Source organism: Strongylocentrotus purpuratus, unplaced genomic scaffold (genome assembly GCF_000002235.5).
Source record: "Strongylocentrotus purpuratus isolate Spur 01 unplaced genomic scaffold, Spur_5.0 spur5_contig_842, whole genome shotgun sequence".
NCBI classification, from domain to species: domain Eukaryota; kingdom Metazoa; phylum Echinodermata; class Echinoidea; order Camarodonta; family Strongylocentrotidae; genus Strongylocentrotus; species Strongylocentrotus purpuratus.
In genome coordinates this window covers 1415488-1430469 of record NW_022145549.1, presented here as the reverse complement: position 1 = coordinate 1430469, position 14982 = coordinate 1415488, and the positions used below count along the sequence as shown (strand labels likewise).

Here is a 14982-nt window from a genome sequence, read left to right as displayed (position 1 = left end):
TGTCTTCTCTGAGTGGTCTTTATTATATGTATCACTTATTCACCGTATCTTTCACATCAGAATATCTCCTAGATGGATCTTTTGACATGATAGGAAACAATCATCAAACTATTTCATTCTAATTTCCTCGTTGCTCTCAAGCCTTCCACTACTGAATATTATCTTCAAAATCTGCACACAAAGTTTGAGGGGTCTAAATACATCACTGCTCTTCTAATAAAAATTGTAATAGATCGATAAATGGAATATTAGGATTGTGATTTGATTTGAATGTAACGAGCAGGGTAATAATCATTACACTAATGGGCTGTGGAATTCCATCCATCTATCCATGCCCCCAAGGAGATCCTGACAGTGCTACAAGGATGATAACATGCCTTAAGGTGTGTTCATGCAACATTTTTTCACCCTAGAAACACGGTTTTCAAAGACGTTTAGTTTAAAACATGGTTGCGTTTCAAGCAATTTTCCGTCGGTCGTAAAAGTAAACGTGTTTAAAAACACAAACATGAAACGCTAAAAAAAAAGATGTATTTTATATGCTAAAAACCGCTTGAACGAATCATGATTCTATAACGCCATTATCGTGGCCTGCTTCCGGTTTGGCCGACAGTCTACCGTAACGAAATTTAGAAAGCATGCAGCAAAGTTGACCTATGCTTCCTGGGTCAAACTGCACAGCGTGATGAGCAGTGGCTATATAGGCTTGAAATGAGCGAGAATCAGCGTTGATGAAAAAACGCTCAAACGCTCTCCCGCAGTAACCATGTTTTTTAACAGCGTTTTGAATTATGATTCTAGCTTCAAAAAATTGCTTGAACGCACCCTTATATTACTGGTATTTCTTACATGTCCTTGGCAGAGCTAAGTCCTCATGGAGCCAGGTATTACCGGTATTATGAGGCATAAGCATGATAAGCGGTCATTACGCTAGAATTGTAATACTCCAAACGGATATCATTGAGGTTTTATTGCTTTCAAATGTACTATAAAAAACTTTTCAAGTGGAATGAAAGAGGGTCAGGCTTTCGCAGAATTCTACATATGAATAAAGAATGGCAAGATTTTCAGTGGCACCTTGGTTACTCGGCAACAAAATAAATACGATATATAGCTGATTGTATTAGGAGTCCTAGATTTTGCAGTAGAATGAAACTTTCATAATTCATTTATTATAATATATATATATATATACACTATTAGTTAAGCATTTTAATCTTAACTCCTAACGCTGCATGCACACAATTTCTGGTCTAGGGATCCAGTCCCCGTCTGAAATGTCCAAGTCAAACCCAGATTCTGCAATGACTATAATGTGAATGTAATCACAATTTAATGAAAATAATCACCATAAAAAGTACCTTAGTACCTTAACTCTTTATTCACCACAGATCAAAACACTGGACAGCTTAAGCTCTATACTCGGTGTAAAGTATACCAGTTAACAACCTTTTTGCTCCAAACAGACAATATTGTACATGTGACGAAAGTCGACTGTGGCAATCCTGTATGTCTGTTCCAGAGCCGAGGTCAACCATGCAAGGCCTGTGAAGGGTTCCAGAAATCAACAGATTTAATGAATTTAAAAGCTCTTCACAAACAGGCACCATTTTCTTGATGATGACACTTGATAGTAGTACAATATATCCCTCTTCATCAAAATAACATAATCTATGCATTGCACAACCTAACTATTTCTGATGAAGAGAAATGGCCTTTGCATGTTTGTGGACATAAAGCACTTTGGTGAAAATTAGCTCCAAATCCTAGCAACAGAGAAAGGGGCCGAAGAAGAAAACTTTACAAAGACTAACCCTGTTCGACATTGAAAAACCGTACATATCAACATACAAAAGAGAGTGTCCCAATAGTTTGATTACTTATAGGCTGCATGTAGGCCTACAGCCTTCTTTACATTCATGACATTTGAGACATTGCCTTTCCTTGATAACAAATATAGAATCATTAGAATATTACTTTACCAAAAAAGTATAATTGTGCACCAAGCGGTGTGGTGTCCGTTACAAACCTTGAAATGAACTCCAGGAGTTGTCCAAAGTCTGTTCACTTCCAAAACTCGACCACTGATACTCAACTGAAATGTACATACAGTACACACCACCACCAGAGCAAACTTTACCACATGCAAAATGTAGTCCAAGTCTCAATGTACAAGAAAGAAAGTCTGAGCGACTTGCCAGCCAAGCCAGCGAACATGCGTGCACACAGATGAATAGTTGTACAGTCGAATGTGAAATAACTCCCTGGTAGTGGCAGTGACAATACCTGTATGTTCTAATAATGGATTCTTTTCAAGCTAGCACCGCAGCAGCAGCCTGTCTGTGTACTGCACTCTGTGTACCTTTGGAATCACTAAAGAGACAGACAGGGAGAGAAAGAGATATATAGAGAGACAGACAGAGAGACAAACAGGGAGAGAGAGAGAGAGATAGAGACAGGTAGAGAGGGAGAGAGAATGAGACAGATATGATGAGCGAGCAAAGAGTATAAAAGTTTGCAAACAATGAATTTTGTTTCACCTCCTTCCTGGGCGACTGGCCGTCTCCTAACGCCCAGCAGGTGCAACAATCCTGAGTAAAACTGAGAATCCTTGAGATAATAAGTCAGAAGAAGAAAATAGCTCTAAAGCTAACACTTGAGAGGTCATTGGAGTTAGAATCAATCCCTAAAGTGTAGAGGAGCAAGCGAGAGCGAGGAGCAGACAGTTTGCTTCTTTCCTTTCAGCTTGGATGAAATGTTGCTTTGTAGTCGGGTGTGAAACGCTACTTCAGGACTGAAAGCAAAGTTTCTAAAGTCACTGTGAAGTGTTGGGATCAGCTCGCAGAAAGGCACTGAATGAGAGAGGGAATAACCCCACCTGGGTTAATCGTAAAGGCATGTAGAGACCTAGTCTGCAGGCACAGACCCTTGTCACTCGCTGTCCGTAACAGTGTCTGCACTGTGAGACTATGTTGACAGCATACTTCATAGGCTCTATACTTAAGATGCTTCAGACACAGCTAGAGACTAACAGAGCTAGGCTCTGCTCAAGGCTTTAGGAATTGTGGTAAAGTGTCAAATTAGGGTCTGTGTCTGCAGACTAGTAGAGACCCTGGATCTGATGCTTTTGAGTGGTAATGCTTAGCTTGGTGGATATTGAGACTTATTCAGGCATGAACGAGGGAGGGGGGGTATGGATCACTTTTTTTTTAGTTCAAGGGGGGGGGGTAGTTACCATCATAAAATTTAAAATTATCTACAAAAAGTGCAACTTGGCAAAGAAACAACCAAGATGACTTTTGCTTTTCTTTGTAATGATAAACAACAAATGTTCACATCTACAGTAAAATAGACCAGTTGCTTCAGATTGGTTCTTGGCATTGTTTCACAAAAGAGTCATGAGGACAAGTTCACTGACATCATGTTGACATACATGTTGATTTCAATACACACATTTCAATTGGATGTCGGTGAATCTGAATTTGGACTTCATGAAACAATGCCCTAATCTCCACTATTCTGGTAATGAGCAAAGAAATAAAAGGTTATGCCTATTCTGTAGCTTGTTTCTGAGAGTCCATACTACGTACATGACTTAATTTACTTTGTGACATGAAAACTTGCTGAAAAGGAGTAAGACTAATGAATATTGTTTTATTCTCTACATTCATTCATTAGACCCCTTCCTGTGTGGGTGAAGATATAGTCATTAGGAGTAGTACATAGAGGTTTGAGTCTGGGCTCACACAGATCAACACATCTCCTCTAGGATCGATGCTCTCTATATTTATGAACAGAAATGTAACTGCATTGAACAAAACCAAGGAAAGAAATATAAACAGCAGATATGCTGAGCTCAAGCTCCTGTAAGGTAGACTTTGACCCTCTGACTTGACCCTCTGACTCGGTGGATATGAAAGGGGTTGTTGAAGCTCCTGTAAGGTAGACTCGACCCTCCGACTTGACCCTCGGACTTGGTGGATATGAAAGAAGTTGTTGAAGCTCCCATAAGGTAGACTCGACCCTCTGACTCGGTGGGTATGAAAGGGGTTGTTGACGTTACCGTATGTTTGCATGAGATATGTGTGACATCATGTGATGTCATGTGAAGTCAGAGCAGGGACTGGGGTGGTAAAGCACTTTGTCAGGTAATTAACAGGAATTTGAAGCATTGCTTGATGTAAGTTGTCTGAATAGATGGAAGGATGGAAGGGGGAGAGAGAGAGAGAGAGAGAGAGAGAGAAGTAGCCTTGTCAGGTGCAATGTATAGAAGCCATGCTAACTAACTTGCATCTAGAGGACAGAAAGATAACACGGAGGAAAGGGACAGCGGGCTGAAAATGGAAGATGAAAGTGAGGAAAGGAGGGGCAAGCGAATAATAGAAGAATAGGAGATTTAAGTTTAAGGGAAAAGGAAGTGGAGCAGTAAAAATAATGGGTGAAGAGAGAGATGGAAAAAGGTAAGAAAGAGAAGAGCAAGGGGGTAAATTAGAGGAGAGCAAGGGGGTAAATAGGGAAGGGGGAGGGGAAAATGGAATGGGAAGGGAAGAGGGAGGGAAGGCAGGAAAGAAGGGGAGGGGAGATGGAAAGTATAATATGAAGTACTTCACTAACTGTAAGGGTAACAGAGAGCCAAAGAGTTTAGAGCCAAAACAAAATAATCAGTCAATAATACTTATATGCACTAAAAGTGAAATTCAATAGTGATTATAAACTTGCTGCTTGGTGGGAAATTTTTGTTTACCAAAAAAAAGAGGGGGGGAAATTTTGATGATAATTCTAAGATAATTCCTTGATTATCTCAAATCTCATTAATAGGTCATTTTCATATTGTAACCAAATTTGATTTACTTCAAGTGCCTTGATACAAAGGATTTCATTCACCTGTTAAAGGTAAAGACCAGTATTGGAAACGCCCCAATTTCAAAAAAAAGAAATGGAAGCTCTTATTACCAATCATGTGAAAGAATATGCTTTGAATATTACATGATGATAAAAATTACGACGGGAACCCGCCTACTAATTGATATATTTGGTAAATTAGTGTATCTCTCCCCTGTTGAGAGATATGAAATGCACGTGTCGCGCACCTGTGTGTAGTCCCATATACATCTTTCTGTGTACAGTGCTTCTAACTTTATGAAGACTTGGCCAAATTTTTCTTATCATTTTGGTGATTCCAGAACCTTGCAGTACATCTATGTTAGATGATCAAACTTTTCTGATCGATTTCACGTTTCTTTCACAATACAATCGCATGACCATAACTGGTCGTTAGCTTTAAGAGTAATTGCATATGTTGTTAGGTATGGCAAGCCATAATGTTTGTCCTACCTAGGAACAACTAAAGTATGCTTTTTTTAATATTTTGACTATTTAAATACATTTTGTTCCATAACGGGTGAATGAAATAATGTGTATGAAGCACTTCACAAAGGAATATTTGAACAAATTTGGTTACATTAGAAAGTGACCTATTGATCTTTAGGTGAACTTATCTCCAGTCATTCTATTCCCTCTTTTGCCTTGATATGCCCATGGACTGGACTTGTCTGGGAAAACATTTAGATGGGTAAGAGGCCAGGCCTCCATAAGGTAGAGTGTGAAAGATATGGTTGATTTGACATACCCCTGATGCTGTTTGCTTGTTCATCTGATGACAAATGTACTTATAAACATGATAGAGATGTGAGAGATTGGTTTCAAGGTAACGCAAACACCATCACAACGACTTTAGACAAATCAACTGAAGGACATTTATTCAACTGAAATCATGTTCCCATTATTTAATACAGCATTGTAATGTTCAAACATTTCTAATGGCAGACAAGACTAATAAAATTGCCTTAAGTTGATATGTTTTTATAGCAGTCGATCTAATCATGATTACAGCATTAAAAATAGCCAAATAGGTCCAAAAATATATTTTCTAAATTTTCTAATTTGTGCTATGAAAGTTGGACTCAATACATCCCCACCCTGCCCCCCCCCCCCCCCCCCCCCCCCGAAAGGGGGAAAACTTTGGCTCTGGAATACCTGTGGTTAGGAAAATCATACAATTTAGAGGCGATTAAAAGTTATCAGTCATTGATGAAATTGCCATAGATCATTATACTCCGCAATAGGCCATTTTTGTAATATAACTAAATCTATAACTTAAGTGCCTCAATCTTAGCCTCAATAGAAATTATTCCTTTCACCCATAACAAATAATTGTATCTCAATAGTCAGAAATATGTGCATGCAATAATGTTTGTCCTACCTAGCAACAACTTATATATGCATTTTGAATTCTGACTATTGAAATACATTTATTCGTATTACAGGTGAATAAAATAATTTGTATGCATGAGGTGCATATCACAAAGGGATATGCATATATTTGATTACATTACATAGGTATACTTCCCACATGAAATGGTTAATATAAATTCAAATTCTGAATGGGGCCAAGATAATTTTACCAATGTTTTGTACCTACCTGTTAACCATTTTAATAGTTACAATAGTTTGTTGATGATTTCAAATATATTCTTATGACATCTATTTTGCGTGTTAATGTGTGTGAATTGCCCTTTAACATATTTCCCACAGTATTTCTTTTTTTGTGAAAAAGGAATAATATCCAACAATTTTCCTTCTCATGTATTATAGAAATGAAAGTATTTTCAAGGAAACAATATACCTCAGATTCCATGATTGTTTTCTAAACTAACAAAATGGATTACTGAGCATTACCTCCAGACAGGTGTGTAGATCACAATCCAATTGAATTAGATGTTTGAACAGAGATCAAAATTAAATAATACCATGTTTAAACTTCCTAAATTGAAAGACAAACAGCAAGAGGTGAACGCAAACGTCATAAATGACAATAGTCTTCTATTGAGACAAGCTAAATGTAGGTTACTTTAGTCTGCCTTCAAGGCCAAAATCATTGTGTTCATTCTTCAAACTAAACCAAACATTAACAAAGTTGTATCGCACATCAATGAATGTCACTTGGCTGACTCTTGGAGTTTTCTTTCTCTGTCTCTCCATCTTTTGTCTCTTATGCTGTTAGCCTGCCTTGTAGGTGGAATTGGTCTTCCCTGATGCACATAAACAATGTTTCCCCCAGTCTGGAGTTCTTAGACTAGAAGAATAACATTAGAATATACACACATGTACTACAGACTATGACCCCGTTCTCACTCACCTACTGGACTGGTCTACATTAGAAGTGAGTGTGTGTTCGCAGGGAATAATTTTCCTCAAATTTTTTGATTAGCAATTTCAGCCGATAGATAAATATTTCAAATGAAATTCTGTACATTTCTATGGAAGAAAACTGCTACACAAAAGATATTTTGTATAGCAGTCATGCAAAAATGCATAGCAAATTGCGATGCGATACCAGGAAAATTATTCCCTGGTTCGTAGGGAAAGTAGCGAAAGGGGGACAGAGAAAATGGTAAAAGAATAAAAACAAAAAATAGCGAAAGGAAAGATAGTGAGAAAATGAAAGAATGGTAAAAACAAAGAATAAAATAAGGACAGACAGAAAGGGAAGATGATAGAACTTAGAAGGGTAAAGAGAATGAATAGCAAAGGGAAAGATATAGGGGGGGGGGGACAAAAGAGTTACATACGGAAAGACAAATAGTGAAGACGGTAATAGGGTTAAGAGAATGAATAGCAAAGGGAAAGATAGATGAGGAGATGATGGAAGGAAAAACAAAAGAATATCATGAGGAAATATATAAAGGGAAGATGATAGAATGATAAAAACTAAGAATAACATAATGAAGGGTAGAAAAAGAAGAGAATAGGATAAAAACAAAGGATAAATAGGGAAAGAGAGAAAGATGGGACCCTTCTCCTATATAGCTCTCTCTATAGCTCCCTCTATAGATCCCTCTATAACTCACTCTCTCACTCACGCCCTCTCTCTCTCTATCCATCTCACTCTCCCTCTTTCTCTCTCTCTCTCTCTCTCTCTCTCTCTCTTTCTCTCTCTCTCTCTCCCTTCTCTACTTTTCATCTTCTCTAAATCCATACAATATGCTCAAGATATTTTTTCAATTATTATATGGAATATAAATCAGCAGTTCAAATTTAACTCTAACAGGCCTTTATCCCTAACTGTCAATTCAATGTGGAAGATCTGTTGTACAAAGCATGAATAGTCCGGCACGTTGGTTCACACGTGTTAAAGTGGTACATGGCCGACATTAGCATGAAATATCTACTTTGACAGTACTAATTTTACAGTTGTTGAAAGTTATTCCACACAAAAATAGCAGGTTAAACGGGATGCAGCATGGTGCAAACATTTGTACAGATGGATGATCTCATCTGGCCTAACCTTATGTGATAAGTACATGTAATTACCAAGTCAGCTGTCATAGTTTGTCATCATCATCATTACCACATCATTAATGTTTCTTATTATACTTAGCTTTATAGCCACGCTAGCATTAGAGAATATGCCTCTCTGTTCTACACACTTGCTCCAGTGGTAATTACTCAGAGGTCATTCACTAATAGAATGCCAACTTCAACCCTAGACTGAACACTATAGCTAATCCCAATTAACCCTCAAGCTAAATTGCAATAGACTATTTTCATAATGTATCCACTTTTAATGCATACATCTTTGTGAAGTGCCTCGATACAAATGTTTTCATTCACCTGTTACAAATAATTTTATCTCAATAGGCAAAATGAGAATTGGATACAGTGTGTTTTGCTAGGTAGGACAAAAACTATGGCTTGCCCTACCTAACAACACATTCTTCTTTCATGACAAATGAAGAACTTTCGCTGGAGCAAAATTCAAATCAACTAGCATCTCCTACAACTTCAGCCCTTTTCACAAATTCACAATACATACTTATAACTTGCAGTAGCATGACCAATACTACCCAGTAGATGATCTCTTGAGGCTACTCCCAAAGACTTCTCAAATGTAACACTAGTCTTTACTCTTAATCAATCAAATTTGACATTACATTTCCAAACATTTGAGAACCAAGAAAGCTTGTTTTTCTTCTTGACTCTTGTATTCAAATGTTATTCATGTAGCAGCCTATAACCTTGCATAATATTTGCCTGACACAGCAACAACTAATATAAGCTGGGTGGATTCCATTTTCATCAATACAAATTAAATCAAAGATAAACAGACATTAGACATGTTAACTAATTCTATGCATACTTTTTTACCAAAAGTTTACCATGACAACCATAAAGCTTGTCAGATGCTTGCACCACATAGCAACAACTAATGTACTGAATTCCATCCAGAGAGATGCAACTTTGCATAGCAGATGATTGGTTGGTACCCGATCGTGTGGGAGAGAAACATGCATCAATTTAAATACATTAGTAAACAGGTCTTTGGGGGTAGATCATCTTTACAAATCCTGGAAAAACTTCCATAAAATGAAGAATGATATTTTCATTGATAGTTTATTGTGAATGACTACCCACACATCTCCAGTTTAGGTTTCTTGATGGAAGATTTAGGACAGCAATCCAAGATCCAAGAACAAGAGAGGGCATACCATTGTCGCTTCCAAACTAATCTTGGTTTACATCATGTAGGGCCTAAGCTTACCTGTATTTTAAAAGTTGAATACCAGCTTCAACCAATTCATTTTTGCCTGAAAGTATTGAACATGACCTGCAATGTGTTCTTGTTTACCTCTGTTGAGCATCCCATGGATATGTGTATGTTTGGAATGTTTCTCCCAACACCATACCACTATCATGAATAGTCTGCAGGCACAGACTCTGATTTGATACTTTATCACAATTCCTAAAGCCTTGAGCAGAGCCTAGCTCTGTCTCTCTATGGCTGTGTTCAGAGCAGCTAAAGTACAGAGATTACGCAGTACGTTGTGAGCCTAGTCTCAAAGTGCAGACACTGTTAAGTAATACCAGTGACAAGGGTTCATGCTTACAAACTATGTCATGGCCCTGTGAAGTCGAGAGAGAAATGGAATAGACAAATGACAACCACATGAGGGTATATCGCCATGTCTGAAGACATGGAAGTATTCAAGGATGACATTAAATGTATGTCTGTTGGAGGAACCCCCCCCCCCCCCCCCAACCCCCACCCTACCCTGTACATCTCCTGTCCTGTTGCCACTGTGAGTCTGTCTGTTGGAAAGCACACACAACCTCCTTCCAGTTTTACTCCCTCTTAAATATTTTCCACACATTTATTCCTTTGCTCCACCCCCCACCCCTCCTCTCTCTCTCTCTCTCTCTCTCTCTCTCCCCCCCCCCCTTTTTTGTCTTACTCTGATTTTGGCTATATTTGTTATCCAATATTGTGTTTGTTTCTCTCTCTCTCTCTCTCTCTCTCTCTCTCTCTTCAAAGTTTCTTTCTACATGTACGTCCCCCCCCCCCCCCCCCCCCAATGTTATCTTTCGACCATTTCACTGATCTTCACACTCACATCCTATTCCACCTCTTTATTTTCTCTCAAATCCTCCGTTTCTTCTACCTCCTATTCAAAATACAAAAGCTCTGAACGTTCTTCACATCTTTACAGATAACTAGTGGCTTTAAAAGTGGCACTTTCTTGTGCCACAGAGTTTCTTTACAAATTTCAATGGGACTTCATGTCTTAGCATAAGTAGTATAAGTAAGAAAAACAAATTTACCAAAGTTCTTATAGTGCCTCCTCCTCCCCCCTCATATTTGCTGAAGCTTATTCAAATTCTTGTTTATAATTCAGTTCTCCTCAGAGCTGGCTATTCACCTGTATCAAGTTGTTTAGTTGATGAATCTGAAGACATTTTGAAACGTAGAACCCTTGGTTAGAACTGACCTATATCAGTCCCTTGATCTAATTTGTAATAAAGCTTGATTATCTCTGTGTGACTAATGTCGCCGCCGAAGAACGTTTCTCTGATCGACTTTAAAGGTATGTTAACCCGTTTCTCCGCTTCACGGTGGTAAAACTTGAGAAATATATTTTTAAGAACGTTTGCCTGAACGTAAGTAAGGTATACACAATCTCAGCCACCGGCGCTCTTGACACGCGATCCCAATAATCTCCCAGCGCAAGACTGCTGGAATGCGTCCACTTTTCTATTCCCTGGAAAGAGGTGAAAACATGGCTCAAAAAGGAAACATTATTGCTCTGAAGAAAAACGATGGGGCAACAGGAACCAATTGTAAGCATGGGATTGATATTGCCGCTAACTCTCTGGGGAGGAAATTACATGTCCTTTGTGAACTTGATACTAAGTTCCTCAGACGTGGCTAAACGAACCCAAACATTGAAAAACGTTTTTTCCCAGGACTATCTCCTCAAAAAATGAAACCTTACCTACCTCATGGGTATTTGGCCCTGTTGACACTACATTCTTGCAATGTTTCAAAACTTACTAATAAGAAAATACTAATATTCCATTCTTGCCGGGCATATATCCCATTACAATGTAACACCTCTATATACTTTGAAAGGGCTTTCAATAGTATTACCCCCGCTTTATTCTCCTCTCTCCCCCTCCCCAACCACACCCCATTGATCAGCTTATAGTGCTTTTCAAGGAATAATCCTACAAGTAGGCCAAACCAATTACTGCACTTGGTTTGAGCTTGGCAAGAATTAATGATGAATCGAGTCTTGAATCATGTACCTTATGTTATGATCCTGTGACTTATCCACTGACCAATAACATAGTTCTGAGCACTTTTATCCCTTCTAGTAATTGTTAAAACAGAAATATATCCTCTCCCCATCATGCATGGTTGGCCTGTCAGGTAGTTTTCTAAGTTCTGGTACTAGCCAGAAATTAATTTACACAGACATTTTTGACAAGTTCTCATTTATTTTCAATTTTCTTGCAAATAATTTTTTGCACAGATTTTGTTTTAAAACTGAATATTCCATCTACTTCAAATAAATATTTGCTTAGCCTCCCAAAACAACTAAAGATATAATAGAGAGCACAACCATGACAAGAGGTATTATAAATATAATCAGGGAGATGAAAGTTCCATGACCAATGCATAATTTTGTCACACCTTTTGATGAATTTTATTTTTAGCAACACCCCCCCCCCCAAAAAAAAAAAAAATAATAATAATAATAATAATTAAACAAAAATTGTATTTTGCTGGTCATGGCAATATAGCATGGCAATATAGCATGAGAAGCAGTGCAGAATCATTTCAAGTCACTAAGCCAGTTTCTTTTGAAATGCATTTCCTAACCAAAAACTCACAAAACTCTAGATTTCTCAAAACTCAGAACAAAATGCACAAATGGGAACAATCCTACAGAAAAAAGGCTCAAGTATCGCCCAGTTCACAGCTGGTTATTACATAGATAAATCAAATACTGTATGCGTGATTGCCTGAAGAGACAAAAGTAATGATTTATAAGCTCATTCACACACAGAGAAATCAGATATGTAATTTCAATTCAAATTTCATCCTACAAGCCCATTCACACAAAGTGAAAACTTACAAATCTGTGAGCATTGTGCATGCTATGAAGGTGATTAAAATCTTAGCGCTGGCGCATTGAATGAGGAACAAAAACATGATTTTCTCATCTACATTCACCACCAAAGTGCATGAAAATAACCTCAATAACCTTTTTGTTATCAATTATTTATAAATAAATATCACTTCCTTTTAGAGGAGATTTATGACCACACAAACCAAGAGAGATCTGTATCATGAATTTAAAAATAATTCATAAATGTCACTGTATGAAATCATTTTATGGTATATCTTGTATTATAATCCGTCCTTTCCATCATATGTCAGATATCTATAGACTTTTCGAAACAGAACACAACTTTTTATGAATTTATCAAGCAACCAAAAAGATGGCAAAGAGAGTGTGTTGAGAGAGAAATGTTCAGTTGTAGTCAGTTCTAAAACAACTGTACTCTAATGGTCACTCAAACAACAACTCCATCAAATTTCTACTGTAAAAATAGCAAAATCTGACACATGTTGTGCATAAATGAAATTATCAATTTTTGCAAAATTTAGAAGCAACTGTGATCTATGTAATTTTTAAAAGTAGTCCTACATTTATTACATTCTTCACATTTGTAAAATTCGATTTGAATTGATAACAGCCTGTAAGCTACACACATTGGTGGATTTTCGGGGGGGGGGGGGGGGGGGGGGGGGGGGGGGGGGGAGGCTGGCACCACCAGACCATGCCACGCCCCTTCAAAACCCAATTGACATACATGTACTTTCACTATACAAGTCCAAATTTGTGAAATTCCTTTCTTTCATTTTTAGGTGATGACCTTTTCGTTAATTTTTATTTTTTAAATTATTTTTGCTTGCCAAACATTGATTTACAAAAAAAGGACCTGCAAAATATTGATGACCCTCGTTTTTTTTAAAGGGATCGTTTAACAATGTTAAATCTGAGATACACGGTCCTACATGTTACCAGTGTCTGTGATATGGAGTAATATTGAAGCCCTAAAAACCATACTCGTTTTTCCCAATAGACTGTAGTGTTATGAAAACCGTTCAGCGAACGGTTTTCAAAATTTGTAATTCCAATCATTAATATCTTGATAATCAGACAGGCGATCGGCTTGTAAAAGTTATGGAGTTCCTGACTGACCTAAAGGTTTATAATTATCATTGCAGCATGAGCTAAATAAGGATTATTTCTAAAGGATCTAAGACAAAGTTACCGGAACCCTTTAAAGCTTTGCAGGAAATTTGGTGCACGATGTGCCCCCTCTTTTACAAGATCTTGGACCCGCCCCTTGTATTCATACTACATGTCCATTACTTTCACCAGTATACAGGATTTGTAAAATACAAACAAGGTGCCGGCATTGTAGACTAATCACCTGCCCATACTAATCACCCATTATACCAATCAATTACCAGAGCAAATAAGGGGGTGACCTAGCGTAATTAGAGCACTAATGCTCAAATAAGAATTATCCAATGGGAGGAGTGAATTAGAGAAGAAGGGGTAGATTATAGGTTCATCTAAAGTACATTCAATTAAGAAAAGACATCACACAAAGTATACAAATGCTGCTATGAACGCATTAAAGAGAAGTCTATAAAACTAAAAACCTGTCTGTCTCGAGCTAGATGGGTGTTAACACATATATTTTAACACATAGTTAACATCATTCCAGTTCTGAATAGACAAACTGTTTTTAAATTGGTTAATGATTGACTCTCAGTCATGTTTCCACGAATAAAACTTACTGGATAATCACAGATATTTGTAAAATCCTCAATCCAACAACTGCATGAGCTAGAGGCTAAAGATCGAGCACCAGCCGGGCCGTTATCCCTTGATCTTCCAGGTATGTGATCCCCAAGACCAACAGCTAGCGTAGCTACCAAATATCTCTCTATTAGCAAGCTTCCTGATCATGTATTATCCAATTTCAGCATGAACCACAACTGTCGACACACAGGCGAGGTAATCTGCTTTTATGGTGCGTCGATGTTGAGCGAGCACACATTATACGAGAGAGAGAGAAGAAAAAAAGTGTTTCGCCCACTTTTCACCTATGCATACCCATTCAGCTGTACTGGTCACCATCTAGATCTGTTTACACTGTGATTTTAAATTGATGGATTCTTTGGGTCCTTTAATTCACAAGTATCAGATAGTATTATCAAAATTCAAGAATCTCGCCAATAACCATGATAATAATTTCCCCTTTATAATGGCCCCTGTTCATACTTTGATTTTAATCTAGCCGATCAGAGTGTACTATTATATATCAAGATACATCTTCATAAACACTTGGTAGTCCTTTCGCACAGTATAACAATTCAGCTTCTTTCAGAAGGTGGTGAGTATAGCTCTAACTATACAAGCATATCAAGGCTATCTCTGTTGAATATAAACCATATAAACTTCAAATTAAAGTTTCAGATGTGTTGAGGTCAAAATTCAACCAATTTTTTTAACCTCCATTCCCAAAACCTTTAATTAAAGCTTTACAATATAAAGTGTT

The 14982-nt window shown here is 37.6% G+C and overlaps 1 protein-coding gene across 3 annotated transcripts in view; it reads right to left on the bottom strand.

Annotated features, from left to right (window-relative positions):
- The window catches only part of LOC115918008 (excitatory amino acid transporter-like), a 63461-nt gene extending 49056 nt beyond the window's left edge, over positions 1 to 14405 (bottom strand). The window contains exon 1 of one of the 3 annotated variants that reach the window (XM_030989703.1): positions 14219 to 14405. The gene's annotated coding sequence lies outside the window, so the exon portion shown is untranslated. Of the gene's footprint in view, positions 1 to 2029; positions 2354 to 2540; positions 2792 to 14218 lie in introns of those variants that run through there. The other 2 variants (XM_030989714.1, XM_030989708.1) reach the window with 2 other exon arrangements.
- Between the last annotated feature and the right edge of the window lie 577 nt (positions 14406 to 14982).